Source organism: Sminthopsis crassicaudata, chromosome 2, assembly GCF_048593235.1.
Source record: "Sminthopsis crassicaudata isolate SCR6 chromosome 2, ASM4859323v1, whole genome shotgun sequence".
NCBI lineage: Eukaryota > Metazoa > Chordata > Mammalia > Dasyuromorphia > Dasyuridae > Sminthopsis > Sminthopsis crassicaudata.
In genome coordinates, this window is record NC_133618.1 from 517,688,107 (window position 1) to 517,700,875 (window position 12,769).

The 12,769-nt window shown below is 36.2% G+C and overlaps 1 protein-coding gene across 1 annotated transcript in view; it reads left to right on the forward strand.

The window, feature by feature from the left end:
* The window catches only part of SEMA6D (semaphorin 6D), an 820,805-nt gene that overhangs the window by 266,958 nt on the left and 541,078 nt on the right, over window positions 1–12,769 (forward strand). The window contains exon 2 of the mRNA XM_074294394.1: window positions 4,123–4,203. The gene's annotated coding sequence lies outside the window, so the exon portion shown is untranslated. The remainder of the gene's footprint in view (window positions 1–4,122; window positions 4,204–12,769) is intronic.

Consider the following 12,769-nt stretch of genomic DNA (forward strand, 5'->3'; position numbering starts at 1 on the left):
AAGTATATGCATGGAGAGACTTAAGCAAATGAGTAAGACAGAATCTGAAGCATGCTGGTACATGTTTAACAACCAGCTCTCTAAAAGAAAAAGATTATATATGACATACTTTTGCATTTAATATCCATTGTTGACATTGTCTCCATTATTTTCTTAAGCCTAGACAATCAAAATCATACATTGAACCTTAATTTGTAGCACTCGCCAATTTCTGAGGTATAAATTCTCACACTGAAAATTTAATAATAGGCTTTTGAATAGGAGCTAATTCTACCATATCCCTGGGTCGAATCCTAGATTTGAGGAACAAAAAGTAGAATTATTTTACTGGAATATGGAATGTAAAATGCACGAAAGGATACAGTATAACATAAGCTTGAAAAGGTAGATTAGAGCAAGATTTTATAGAGTTTTACTGTGAATACTAATCTGTGGATCTTATATTTTATGCTAGAGGCAATAAGAACCACCATCCAACATATTTTCAAATACCCTGGTCTGTGTGTCAGATTCCCACTTCTTATGGTTCCAGACTTCCCCAGGCAGTTTCTACTACACACCATAAATCCTTTCCATAAACTAACATCTATGTGGAGAATGTGTTGTGTGCACAAAAGTGCTGAGGATAAAAATTTTTAAAAATTAAAAAAAAATAAACAAGGAGCTTACAAATTAAAGGGGGCAAAACAATACATAAAAGGAGGCTGAGAGTGGGGAAGGGAGCCAGAAGGAGGTACCTGTTGGGGGAGGAGCAGGGCATAATGATGAAGGTAATCTCTAAGTGGAGCACATTAACCAGGGGAGGATGAGATGGCTGGGATTTTTAACTCTCTATAAATGGAGGGTGTGAGAGGAGGTTGTTTTTTTTTTTGTTTTTTTTTTTCTCCACCCTCCATCAGAGGGGCAGAAGCTAGTGAGGCTATTGATGAGGTACGAGTAGCAAGAAATTTCCATGTTGCCATTTCCTGGGCCAGACATTATGAAGATGACTGGAGTTAAAACCAAGCAGAGCAGATGGTGGCAAATGAATGTGTCCCATTAACTCATGTGATCAGAACTCTTCTATATCAGTCAAAAAGCATTTATTAAGCCCTTACTTTGTATCAGTCACTGTGATAAGATTTAAGCAGCCTAGTTTGTGGCCTGAACATAAAGAAGGAGTAAAGAGAAGGGGGATTTAAGAGCATTAGAGTATTCCTACCATTACAAGGCCCAGAACCTGTCATTGGGGAATTCATTTTTTAGCTTATAGAAAAACTTCTCCTTGGCTTCTGTACAATTAAGCATACAACGGTGACTGTGGGCTCATTTTTCTCCAAAGGTGGTTGGGCATATGCTGGCTCCAGCGGAGAATGTGGGATGACAGCCCATCGATGCTCTCTCTTTTTTATCTCTCCAGAGCCCACGTTGCTGTTCCCTCCTATAAGAGCAGAGAATAATCCATCACAATGTTCTTTCCAAAATAGTGAGTCAAAGGAGCTTTGAATAGAGCTGAAAGATACTTGAGATGTCATTGTGTTGTATCAATCAATCAACAGACATTTATTAAGCACCTACTATGCACCAGGCCCTGTGCTATGCACTGGTAGAGTGAAAAGAGAACAATCCTTGCTGTAAGACTTAGGTTTTAATTATTCTACTACCGGAGATTAGCTATATGATTTTAGAGAAATCATTCATTTAACTTCCTTAGCTAAGAAAGTTTCATTTTCTATAAAAGAGTAGGTTGGGAAATGATCACTAAAATACTTTCTGATTCTAAAATGTGATAGTTTTTACTATAGAATTATTTATGTTTTACCAAAAAAAATTCTACTAATATAAGTTGCATTTTTTAAAAAGCCAAACTATCTTAAAATAGGGAAATTGTGTTTTAAGTAAAAATGGTTTGCTAAGAAGCCAAAAGAAGAGGCTTAGGATTAACATATTTATATGAGGAAGAATATCATTTTGTTTTCACAATTCCAATTTTATCGAAAATATTTTCAAACTATTCAAAACTGGAATAAGTTTGAGTTTAATATCTGCCTTCTAAATAAATACTAACACCTGACTTCTTCATATATCTTGTTTTTATTTTCCTTCAAAAAAGTTGGTGTTCCTTTTAAACATGACATTTATTCTTCTTGTGTATTATTACTCAAAACCAAACCCGAACTAATTTATGCATTAGTTGGATAATCTTAATATTATCACAGTCTAGATAATGTTGAAGTTTCTGAGATACCAAAGGGATTTGATCATTAACTGAGCTTAGAGGTATTAGCCACATACGTGACTAATCTTTAATAATGCTCTTCAATAATGATAATTCTGTGATAACAAGATTTTAAATTTCAAGCTTTAAAATGAGCGAGAGGTTATACTTTATAGCATTTTTTTTTTTTTTGTTTTGTATCCCTTTGGAAATCTGGTAAAGTTAATGGACCCTCTCTCAGAATGATGTTTTTAAAGTCATAAAATCAAACACATAGGATTGACTACAAAGAAAATCAACCATGTTGAAATGGTTTTCAAAATATTTTTTTAAATTCATAGACTCCAAATTAAGAGCCACTACTGTATGGTAATAAGTATATTAGTATCCTACATACAAGAAAGCTATATTCTGTTCCACAAATATTTGACTGCCCAGTGTTTCCAAAACTTGGTTAGGTACTGAAAGGCAAAGTAGAGAAAAACAAAATGTCCTTGCCCTGAAACAGATTGAACAATTTATCAAGTTGTGTAGACTTTTACAATGATGTGTGGCTTTTTAGTCATATAACTATTGGCATATTTTTATTTTTATGTAAAAATCATACATATGTATATCATATATATATATATATATATATAAATTATAAAACATAGTTTAAAAAACAGCAAATAATTAAATATAAAACTTTTCTTTTTGAATTAAAAAAAAATCACAAACCTGGGGAAGCAATGTGATTCACGAGAAAGAGTGCTGAACTTGAAGGCTCCGGACCAGGGTTCAAATCTTAGTTCTAATACTTGAGTGACTTTAGGCAAGTAATTTGACCCCTCTGTGATTTGGTTTCGTCATCTGTTAAATGAAGGGGTTGGATTAGTTGACCTTTAAGGTCCTTTCCAGTGTTGAACTTATGATAATTTTCTAGATTGGTGGGTGTGTGTGTGTGTGTGTGTGTGTGTGTGTGTGTGTGTGTGTGAATTTGTGACAATTAACGGGAGACCTTAAAAATCATTTAGTTCAATTCCTTCTTTGTTTAGGTAAGGCAACTGAGACCCAGAGAGAGTTTGTTACTTGTCCAACTTTACCCAAGGATTATGTGACAAAATTGGGATCTTAATCCAGTCTAGTTTTTGTTTTGTTTTGTTTTTGATTGGTTAGTTGGTCATTTGCCCACTATATCACATTCAATGGGTTTTTGTTTTGTTTTCTTTTTGATTGCTTGGTTATTTACCCACTAGATCACATGATTTCCTTCCTAGGTTTCATGAACCAGTTTGGATAGGGGGTTGATTCATATATACATATATGCATACTTACATACACACATAGACACGTAAATATAGATAACCTTTGATGATCACAGAGCCCATATTCTGGGATTATATCAATACAAAACTATGCTCTAAAAAGATGGTAAGTACAGGATGAGGGGCCCGTGCAGTCAATCTATATTCTTTACCATGACATTTTGGCATCCCTCTCGGTGTGTGACCGGCCAGTCCTTGGACTCTTTCCCGTGCACCAGGGTGTTGGGCACCCCTACAAGGCTACCAATTGTGACTGTACCATTGAAGTATAGTTTTTGGTCATCTTGGATTGGTTACCTTTTTTTTCTCCATTGACTATGCCCCTAATGTCGTTTATTAAAACTAGCCATGCAGTGCACTGTTATTCCCCCTGCTTGCATTCATGAATGGACTGGTTCTCAGTATGAACAACCATGTGGAGATCAATAGTCAGACTCATAGTTGGGACAAAAAAAGTCAATGCTTCAGTGCACGGCATTCACTCTGTTTAAGAGTCTTATCATTAAGGCAGCAGCAGGCATTCATAAACCAAGCTTGCTGTCTGCGCTGGACAAGCATGATTAAAATAATCATCCATCAGGCTCTGTCTTATAAATGTTTTCCTCTGACTTTTGGCAGGATCACCAACCTCAGCATATGCCAGCTTAGATGGGAACATTGATGCCAGCAATTTAAGGATTTTTGCCTCTGACTGCACTGGTGAGTAAGATTTGGAGATGTGGCAAGGAGAATATTAAAATATTATTGTCATCAGCCATATTGCACTAAAGAGGATCTTCTAGAGGAGGGAACATAATTCTCCTTTGACTACTATGAGGTCTTCATCCAATTGTCTCATAGGCCACAGTACACAGGGGACAGATCTACAATGTATAAACATTAAATCCTGTGTTTGGGTAATAGCTTTGAAAAATAGGAACACAAAATGAGGATTAGACTTCTTTATTTCTGTACAATGAAAATAGTGTGGGATAGAGTGGTGGTAAAGAAGATGGTTCCTTTTAAGACAATGAAGCTATTTTCTTTTCAGAAGAAATTTGATTATCAGAGCATCAAGAGTCATATCACTTGGTATCCTTGGGGAAAAAAGAGAGGGGGAAAGAAAGAGAAAGTCTCAATTCCATAGAGGCAGAATTAGACAGGCATGAAAATTAATATGAGTCCAAAAGCCCAAAACCTAAAAGAAGTCAGGCTTCATTCAATTAAGAGTTTTAATGAGAATGAATTAAGAATGCATGCCCCTGCTGCCACTTTACCTTTACTGACCTTTGGAGGCTTGCTGTCAGCAGATGCTCATCATGGTGCCATCATTTTATGGTTTGGGATAGGTTGCTGAAAATATTGTGGTATGGATGGACTAATGTTATGTGGTCAGATTGTCCTGCCGAAGAAGTGATTAAAATTATGTCTGTCTGTTAGCTTAGATGGGCCATATGAGTAGGTAGGCCAGATTGTTCTGATCCACAGGTGGCTTCTTGGATACCCAAAGGGTCCATTGTGGCTAAATAGATACCTGGCTTCCAGTCCATCATAATCCACTTTTTAGAGCTGGATCTTCCTAGAATAAGAGCATCTGATGAAAATCCATCACTTTTCTGTAGGCTGGATTAGCAACATATCTATTATGACTAATACCTGTGGTTCTCCACCCTCAAGTTTGTCAGAGTAGAACAGTTCATGGCTAGTGTATATGTAGCTTCGTTCATTGTGTTTGCCCATGGTTGTGCTGACTATATGTGACCTGTGTCTCTATTAATTCTCTAAAGGCCTATTTAGGTAATTTCAATATTAATATTTACTTTTGTAAGTGCATTGGTCTTAAATTGCCATGCCTCTTTATCTAGTCATATTATTATACTTTGCTTTTCATATAATAGTGTAGGTTCTCAAAATCCATTTATGGAACAATGGGAGAGTGATTGCGAAATAGCCTGGAAGATGCATTAACTGAGCTGATACCTGGAGCTGACTACATAATTCTGTGCCTTTTTACATAAGAAATCAAATGAAAGTACCCCTTATTTTTTCCTTTTTATTTGACTATTGCAATCCCTATTGATAATTAAATCACTTTGCACTTCAGTAACACTTTTCATTTCATGATTTAAATGGGCTTTCCAAACACTTAAGCCTTACCATAGTTCAGTTGGATGAGTCCTACTTTCTGATGTGTAAATTGAAGCACAAGGAATCAACTATTAGCTCACAGAGCCATTAAATCACTGCTGTAAAAATGACTTAGAAATGGGGGAAGAGCTTATCTAGACTCTCGAAAAGGCAGCACCCTATTTCTGTGAACAGAGGGAGTGTGGTCTGGAGAAAGCAACCTTCACTGCCTCCAAGCATAGAGTTACAATCCCAAGGAAAGTTTTCAACCTATAGCTCATTTCTCTTTTATCCATCGTCTGTTGATATCCAAAGTATGCTTTCATTAGCAGTCCTGGGAAAATGCCAGCTAACCCTGATAGATAGTGTTGACAGTTTGCATTGTTTGAGAGGATGAGGGGAGATTGTCCTAGAAGAAATACTAGCATTATTAATCCTAGATCTAGCCAGTGTCTCGAATTCTACTATATATCACTATGCCATGCCCAACAATTAGCCAGGTTCTTTTGGTGGAGAGATAGGATCAGGGACATAGAAAAAAAAAAAAAAAGCATGCTGGGTTTAGCATTAAAAAGACATGAATTCAGATCTTGCCCAGAATCCATATTAACTGCATAACCATGGGAAAGTTATTTAACTTTTCTAAATGTCAGTTTCCTCACTCTTAAAATGATGAGACTATCCATAATATCGACCTCATTGGGTTGTTATATGACTCACAGGAAATAATGATAATAATAATAATAACAGCAACATGTTTATCTGCTACTTTAAGGTTTGAAAAGTGCTTTGCGAATATTATCTCATTTTATTCTTATAACAATCCGGTAAGGTATTTGATATTAGTATCTCCATTTTACAGAGGAGGAAACTAAAGCGGATAGCAATCAAATAATTTGCCCAAGGACACGGAGCTATAAGTATTCAAGGTCAGATTTAAAACTGAATCTTTTTTGACCTAGGTTCAGCACTCTATGCATTGTGCTACTTAATTGACTTAGGAAATCATATCTGTGGAACATTTTGAAAACATTAAAGCACTCTGTATAAATGTCACTTATTATTATATAAGAAATAGAACCAGACTGGCAATCAGGAAAGCTTAAATTAGAGTGCTTTGACTATTATACTTAATTGGGATAGAATCAGAAGCAAATCATTTAATTCCCTGAGTCTTAATTTTCTTATCTGTAAAATGGGTACAATAACCATACCAAAGACTCTAGTAAGGCTCAAGTGAAATGAGACATGTAAAATATATTGAAACATTTAACATGTTATGAGCATTTCAGCTTACTGTCATAGAAAAAAGAACATTAGCCTGGTAGCAAGGAGTCCTTTGTTCTCATCTAAGATCTACTGCTGCTAATTATTCATATGAAGCATTTTACTGCCTCAGTAAATTGGGAATTATAATACCTATCTGCTTATGTCATGGGACTTTTGTGAGGATAAAATAAATGATACAAATGAATGCACTTTTTAGTATTTGTCATAAGACATTACAAAAATAAAAATCAAGTGAAACATTTTAAAACACAAAAACCTATGGAGGAAACTAATGTTATGATCCAGGAAGGAAAAGGAACAGATTTGGGTTCATTTTGTTTTGTTTTGGGGGAAAGGGTTCATATTTTGATTTGGTTTTGCTTTTGTTTTGATTTGTTGTTTTGGGGCTGGGATTTATTTATTTATTTTTTTGGTATTGTTTCTTATTTGTTGATGTTTTTAGGCAGGGGAAAAAGAAAATGTGTTTTCTCCACTCTCCCATAGGTTAAAGGTGTGCATCCAAAATTTGCACAACAGAGTTGTGGTTATGAAAGACTAGAATACTGATGCTTTAATATTAGAGCTTGACTGCTCTGAGAAGGCATTTCAGGAGAGGATCCTTTGTGAATTCATGTGTCCTCAAAAGGAAGGGAAACTTCCAGGGAAGCTATGTCCTGATCCATCCAGTTAGGCTCATTTTATATGGAAAATACACATAAATTGAATGAGGACTTGTTCCTGGCCTAGCGCTTGAAGACTTTCTATTAGGTGAGCTGCTGGCAGGACCTTAAACGGCTCACAACTAAATCTAGGACGAATTCAGTTGAGAAGAGACGTAAGGAAGCCCAGTGTGGAGGGCAGCTCCTCTGTAGGTGTTGTCTCACCTGAAAGAAGTGGTCTGAGCCCAGAGAGTTCATCCTACAACCTGAGAGAGCTGTCCTCAGGAGCAAGGTCCTGGGGCCTCCTCTGGCCAGGGGCTGTCTTACAGGAGGCATCAGGTTATTGGTAAGTAAAGTATAGGAGAGAAAGAGAGCCCATCACCCAGAGGATGATGCCTTAACACAAAGCTTCCTTGGCCCTCATGCTAATTGATGGCTTTGGTAACTGGTCACTGGGCAGTTCTCTGTTTTACGGTGGTTTGGAAAGGAAGGCAAGATGGCAATGAACTGGAAAAAGAGAATTTGACAGCAGTAAGGAACCCTGGAAAGATTATTTGGAAGGAGAGACACAAAGGAAGAAACAGGACCCTGGAGAGAAGCATTAACATGAAACCAGCCTTCTCCAGCATCCCCTAGTAGTTTTCAGATTCAGTCATTGTGCTGAAGATTTTCTGCTCTTCTTCCTGCCCCTTATCCTTCCTTGTCGCCTTTCTTTTCTCCTTCACACCTGAGAAAGTCTTTTTGTTGCTTACAATTCATGGTGTGTGTTTTTTTTAAGCTATTGACCCACAGCTCTCTGCTACCATAAATCCTGCTTTAAACTATTTGATCCACAAGACAAATACATCCCCACCACCCAGAGTTTACTCTCTGACTCCGTTTCATTACAGACCATGTAGACAATCAATATGGAGTAAGGGAAAATGTCTTGGGTCAGAAAGCACAGTATGCTTGAATATACTGGACTTTTGTAGACAAAGCCTTAATTGTCTGCAGGACTCATTGGTCAGATTGCCCCTGAATGAAAAGCTGTGATACAGAAATAAGTGGCCAAACTGATAAGCAGGAATTGTAATATGTGAACACAACTGGAAACATCCTGAAGAACCTCAGATCCAAGGCACTGATATTATAGGGAATCGCAGATGGAGCATAGTGCCATGGAATGAATAGAATTAAATATAGATTATCAGAGGAATGGCTTGATGTAATGGGTCATAAAAACATCATGTGGGTCAAAGGATAGGAGAAGCAAATTCACTTAAAGCATGAAAAATTGAAATATCCCTTTTGTGTTACTTAAATCCTTAATTCCTGGGGACCTGGGCTCTTACTGGTGGTTTTTTGCCCCATTTTATCATGAACAAAGAAATCGCTCCACTTTCCAACATTTCCAGTCTGTCCTGCCTGCTCTATGGTCATCCTCCTCATTGCTTTCTTGCCAGAATCAGTTTGTATCCCTGGGAATCTGGAGTCTGATTAGGGAGATTTTTCTTCATCTTGCCTGGAACAAAGACATAGCATTTTCCTGAACATTCCAAAACATGACACAATATGTATGACCCTATACTTCCCCACCTTTATATCTATTTATGCATTGTCTTCTCTTATTAGATACAAACTCCTTGAGGTCAGGGACCTTTTGGAGGTTTTGCATTTATATTTCTAGCACTTAGCAAAGTGCCTGGTATTTTTTCCCACCATGCTTTTTTATTAATTTATGTACCCTTTTGAACTTTAAGTCAGACAGTTGGCCTACATAAAGTTGGCTTACCAAAAGAACAGGTCAGCATTATATAAATTTTATGCCTAAGTTGTTCTTTCACCCAGGGCAACTGTCAGTGGCTGCTACCAACTACTTTTGTGGCCAGTGAGATAACTGAGCAGATTGTAGCAATAGTACACAGAAAACAGAGGGAAGGGGGACAGTTGTATAATAGGCAGGGGGACAGTTTGTCCCACAGATACCTCCCTGAGCTGATGTAATAATTCAAAGGAATAAAATGGACACACCAAAAAGAAATGCCATGATGATAGGATTGAAAGATAGGGTCAAGAAAGGAATGGCCATAGAAATCACTAGACCATTAGAAGGAAGCACCCCCACTTTAGTACAATAAAATATAATACCCACAAAAGATAAGGGTGATCTTGTGGAAAAAGAATAACATTGATTCTGCTTGGTCCCAAAGGACAGAACTAGGAGCAAATTTAAGCTTTATATAAAGACAAATTTAAAAGAGACAAAAAGAGACAAAACCATTAATATTTAGGGCCAGTCAAAAGTGAAATGAGCTTTCTAGGGAGGATCTTAACAGAAAGGCTGATTGAAACTTAGGAACAGTGTGAAGGTTTAGTGACTTAGGGCCTGTGAAGGCCCTCCTAACTCACTGAATCTGCAGGGAAAAGCAATGTTAGACAAAAGGAACCTATGGCAAGTTTTACTCTCCTAACTTACCTCCAATTATATATTTAGGAAACTGGAATCACAGAATAATCTTTATAGTGGAAGTCTCTGACCTGAGAATCTCAACTTCAGAATAGCATTTTATTTTCCTTTCCTATGTCATTATCATAAACTTTGAGGATGTTCAGAGCAATACATGACTAAAAAAAAAGAGCTTAGACCACAGGCTTATCTAATGCAGTCCCATCTATCATTCAGAAATTTTGGGTGCAATAAAGTCAAAACTGAATTTTCTTATCTTATTATCAAGTTTTGCATCTGACAAATGTCATTAGAGCACAGTGACTTATGGAAAATTGGACATATTGAGAGCTTTTGATGAAAGGCAATCTTTCCATCAGGGGAAGAGTCTGCTGAACTTAAGGAAGAGGAGACATTGCTTTAAATAATAAGATATCTCTGTCAAAGGTCCATGAAAAATCTAATTAAGTTTTTAATGGCTTATTCTAAAAGACCATTGTAAAGATGGATGCAACATAGTTCTGGCAAACTTTTAAAAAGTCTAAAGTTTATTATTGTTTGTTGTGGGATGTAACCTTAAGAGACAGTGACTTCAGTTAGACTGACATACTGTGGCTCATCTACTTATTGTGGCTCATCTACTGTCAACATTCTGATTTCACCCCCTATGTGACATTGAGCAAGTCGTTTTTCTTGTGGATCTAATTTCCTCATCAATACAATAAGGAGATTAGATTATATGATATTATAGGTTCCTCTAACATACTGTGTTTGTAGAATGAATGCCTCACTAAAGATGAAATACATGCCCTACTGTCTAGCTCAGCCATGACTGTAGATCCCATGATTTTACTATAAAAATAGCTGACCCATATACAGTATTTATATATTTATAAATTCTCTTTGCCACATTGTGAGATAGGCAATGTATATATTATTATAATTTTGAAGCTGAGGAAATGGAAGCTCAGAGGGATGTATTTACTTCCTCACAAGAAGTGTGTGATTTCAGGACCTCCGTTTCTTCATATATAGAATGAAAGTAATAATTCCAACACTACTGACTTGGCAGAATTAGTTATAAGGAAAACACTTTGAAAACTTCAAAGATATTGCATGTGTATACATATGTGATATGCGTATATTGTATGTATGCATATAAATACATGCATATACACAGACTATATAAGTGTGCATGCATGTGTATAAATGTTTGTGTGAAGCTGGATGTGTATATATGTGTATTCTTTCGTTTCATTTGTGCCTGATTCTTTGTGATTTGGGGTTTACTTGACTAAGTTATTAGAGAAGTTTTCCTTTTTTTTTCCTTCAGTTCATTTTACAGATGAGGAAACTGAGGCAGAGTTAATTGGCTTGTCCAACTCATATAGCAAGTATCTGAGGCCAGATTTAAACTCAGATCTTCCTGACTTCAGACCCGAAGTCTATCCACCATTCCATCACCTACCTGCTCCAAATATGTTTAATTTGCAGACAGATATGCACTTAGGTGTCACAAAATTGTAGTAAGGAATAAGGAAGGAAGAAATAAAACAATTTTTTAATCACCTATTCTGTGCCAGGTACTTTGCTAAGTACTTTGCAAATATTATTTCATTTGATCCTTACTATGACCCTGTTGGGGGTAGGAATTATTATTATCCTTATTTTATAGTTGTTTAAACTGAGACAGAAAGAGATTAAAAGACTTGGTATAATTTCTGAGGCAGGAATTGAGCTCATCTTCTTGATTCTAGGTCAGAAGGCTCTATCTACTAAGTTACCCAGCTACCATATATATGAGTATATATAATGGGCAGCTAGGTGGCCCAGTGAATAGAAATCTGAGACCTGGAGTCCGAAAGACTCATCCTCATGGGTTCAAATCTGGTTTCAGACACTTACAGCTGTGTATTCCTGTGCAAGACACTTAATTCCTGTGTGCCTTAGTTCTCTAGAGAAGGAAATGATCAGCCTCTCCAATGTCTTTGTCAAGAAAACCCCAAATGGGATTATGAAGAGTGAGATATAACTTCAAAGCAATTGAACAATGATAATAAGAAATGAAACGACCCTATATCTAGCCCTTCTGTTTATATGGTACTAAAAACAGTGGATAAAAGAAAGACAGGAGTGAAAAACATTGCTAGAGAGAAAAAATTGATAAGACCATAAAGATCAATTAATCCAATCCATTCATTTAACTTGATGACAAAACCAAGATTATTTAAGTAATTTACATAGGTTACATTGTCAGCAAATCATTTATTAAATAAATATTTTATTAATTAAATTAATGATCTTCAAAACTTAACATTAATTATTTCCACTATCTTTTTTTCTGTAGAACTCAATCAACTAGCATGACTGAAAAAATCATTCATTACAATAAAACCAGTGGTTTCCATGCCAATATTAAGTCAAATATTATTCTATAAAGACATTTATCTCTGCATCATGTACACAGAGGTTTGATTCTGTTTTGATTGTGCTGAAAGACAGTGGTTTCATTGACCACTTCATTACTCCTGGGCTGACAGTAATAAAACCAAATTGCAAGGTTAAAAGACCCATTTGTTGCTATTTCTTGATTAAGGAAAACCAAAATTCATTGGCAAATGATAATAATTGATATTTATATAAAGCTTTTATATGTTATCTCATTTGAACCTCATAACATGCCATGAGGCAAGTAATACACATATTTTGTTGCTATCTTAATGAGAAAGAAGTGACTTGCCTATTGTCATGGAAATATCAGAGAAAGTGTTAGATAGGAGACTTGAACCCAAGTCTCTTTGAC